General features: G+C 39.9%; 1 long non-coding RNA gene across 1 annotated transcript; it reads left to right on the top strand.

Moving 5' to 3' along the window:
- Positions 1-374: 374 nt before the first annotated feature.
- LOC116726674 (uncharacterized) lies at positions 375-1,028 on the top strand. The gene is made up of 2 exons (XR_004340641.1): positions 375-600; positions 818-1,028. It is a non-coding gene; the product is annotated as an uncharacterized LOC116726674 (long non-coding RNA).
- The last annotated feature ends 2,156 nt before the right edge of the window (positions 1,029-3,184 follow it).

Below are 3,184 nucleotides of genomic sequence, written 5' to 3' on the forward strand. Positions count from 1 at the left end.
ATTTCTGCACCAGACCGCTACAACAGATCATTCTTGCCAACAGACGTCACTACCTACAATAAGTCTTTGAAGAATTTTAATCAATATGAGTTACAACAACATTTAATTTCCCTTTCATTCAATGAAGTATTTTTGAATTTGAAATCAGGATTCAAGAGTGTGAAGTGTCTGTAAACTTAAATCATATTAATCCAAATGCCAGTTAATGCTAAGTCACAGGAACAGCTGGTCAGCAGACCTAAATGACCTCCTTATTTGACAGAGAGACTCTATTAAGAAAGGTCAGTTAAGGCTGTTAAAAACCTTAGAAATACCCAAAAGAATTTTAAAATGAACTCTAAAATACAGAGGTGGAGAGAAGCCAGAACCAGGGGCGCAACTCCATATTTTTGAGGTGGATGCGAACATATCTTCGGCGCCCCCCCATATATCGAATGATGACTGAGGCCTGCTCTTGCTTTGAAATATCAGGTGTGCAGTCCAGTTCCACTGCAAAGTACTTAGAGGACTTGATCTTGGCAGATATTTTACTCAAAACACACTCTGATATTGAATCTAAAAATTCATTCTGAGTGCACCATGTCAGATATCCAGTGGTTTGTTTGGAGGCAGCCTTTCTAAGATGCTCTGCCAGTGTTACATCATATCGTGCTATGAGCTCAAGGATTCCCAGAAAATTTCCATTTTTAGGATTTCCTAACTGAGAATTTTTCCCCCTTAGTGGCAAGTTTCTCTCTGCAAGGAAAAGTATGCAGTCGATAACTCTAGTCAACACACTTCTCCAGTGTGCTTTTTCAGCTGCCATGGTTTTCTGCAGTTCACTATCAATAGTCTTACCTAGGCGTAAGCGAGATGCCATTTCTTTCCACGTCAGATAAGCATTTATGTGAGAACTACTGGTTTCATGGTGCTTCAGTGTTTTTGAAAGACATCGCCAGTTATTATACCCCTCCACAAGGCATGTGTCAAGAACTTTAGCTTCACCAAAAAGCTTACATGCAAAACAATAGACTCTGTTAGTATTTTTAGAATACAGTAACCAATCTCGTTCAACTTTCTCTCCATTAGACAGTAAACGAAAACAGTATGCTTTGGAAAAACACCTCTTATTCTTCTCTGATCTTGGATATGGACCATCAGAAACTTTCTGTGGGCCATTTACAACCATGTACTGCCTAAATGTGTCCCCCATTTTGTGTGGTAAAGGCCATTCAGATGGTTCTTCTGAATAAAGCCTTGTCTCGGCTCTCTCCTCCGCAGCTCTGTGCTTCTCTCTCTCTTCATCATCTAGTCCTCTCTGCTCTTCCTCTCCCTCATCTGCACCTTTCTGTTTCTCATTCTCCTTTCTCGTGGTTGACTCACCATGACTGCCTGCACTAATTTTCCCAAAAAAAGAACACAATCAAAGATGGTCATCAGAAACTCAAACCATCATGGTATATAGGTTTTTGTTGCTTTCCTAATGCCTACCTGATCTCATCACTTGTCTCCTCTATCACTGACCTCATGTCTGTCTCCTTCATCCCTTGTCTGTGGTGTTCTCCACTAAGTCATGTGGTCAAAAAAGCATTATTAGTTGTAAAAATTACAGATCTTACCGTTTTTAAAAATAATGTTTAAAAATTTGTGCTTGAGATGGACTAGTTGCTCCCTCACTTCCACCTGCATTAGACCAACCTGTTGCCTTCCCCTGTCTGTCCTGATTCTTCCTCTTTCATCATCTTCTCTTCTTTCTCTCCACCACCACAGCTGAATGACATAAATTTTGTGTTAAATAGGCTTAAAAAATACAGCAGTCAAACTACAATAGAAATTAAACTTTAATTTAAATCATCTCCTTGTTGGATAACAGTTACTGATTGGACATTACATCTGATCTGACTTATCAGATACATCACAACACCACTGTAGTGGTATTGAATAAGACATTTAAACTCAAGTGTCCCCCTGCCAAAAAGGTTGGTAAAATAGGTCACCAACCTTTTTGAGTTTAAGGGCTTTAGTGACTCTGATGACTAATTTGTCTGATACACACATGAACTTGAACAACTCATCTTTAATTAAAGAATCCATAATACATATGAGTGAAAAAAATGCACCCAGGAGGGCTAAGTGTTGGACCATAGCTGGGCACTGCCGCCACAACAGCTTTAGCTTTCCTGTGTTAATATTTCCTGAGTTTTATTTCGGTCATTCTTACTTAGTGCGCGGTTATGTGTCTGTGACAGGTTTATGTATCAGATATTCATAGAAATACAAAACAAATCGCGTCCCTTAATGGTTTAATAGGGGAGGCAACTTTTAACAGCAAATATGGGACGATTCCGTATTAGGCTAGCTGCTAGCTTTAGCTAACTTGATTATTTACAACCCTCCTGTCCTGCTAATACACTGACGGTACTTATCTACTATCTTTCAACCACATTGAAAGGCTTTTTTTCATCCCGCCAACATCTTTATCCTTCTCCCTTTTCCTTTTTCTGTTTTGCGCCCCGGACAGCTTTATTTTCTGCCGCTCCATTTTGTCAAGTGCACTACGAGTGGTAGTCTAAAATTAAAAAAAAAAAAAAAACGCGCCTGCGTACTCTTAGGGGCGCGTGCACAGCCACCTGCATGGGAAGGGAGAGCGACAGGAGGGGAGGTGAAGGAGCAGAGGGGCGCCTAATCAGTGCTGTTCCCCTGTTATTGATCATTTCATTCTGTTAATTATAGAAAATGCCAACAAGAAAAAAACATTTTTCGAGACGGGGTTTTGGCGCCCCCTCTAGTGCAGCGCCCCTATGCGTTGCATACCCTGCATACCCACTTTTTGCGCCACTGGCCAGAACAGGTATAATGTGCTCTCTTTTACGTGTTCCTGTTTAAAGATATGAAGCAGCATTTTACCCCAGCTGCAGACTTTGGCGGTCTAAATCACCTGGAGGTCTCTGAGCTCTGGGTATATTTTCTTTCTTTAACTGATCATACTCAGTTGCACATTTTCTTGTAATCTGAGCATTATTTTTTTCTTATGTTGTGAATTTGCCCTTAATGCAGTCTTATTTTATTTATTTATTTTTTTTTACCTTTGTGTGAATATGCATGTTTCAACTTAAATTAATTGCTGCTGTGACACTTGGATTTCCCCACTGTGAAAAACAAAGGATATTTCTGTTCTATTCTCTTCTCCAAGCTGCTTTGTCTG

The sequence above is a fragment of the Xiphophorus hellerii genome, chromosome 10 (assembly GCF_003331165.1).
Source record: "Xiphophorus hellerii strain 12219 chromosome 10, Xiphophorus_hellerii-4.1, whole genome shotgun sequence".
NCBI classification, from domain to species: domain Eukaryota; kingdom Metazoa; phylum Chordata; class Actinopteri; order Cyprinodontiformes; family Poeciliidae; genus Xiphophorus; species Xiphophorus hellerii.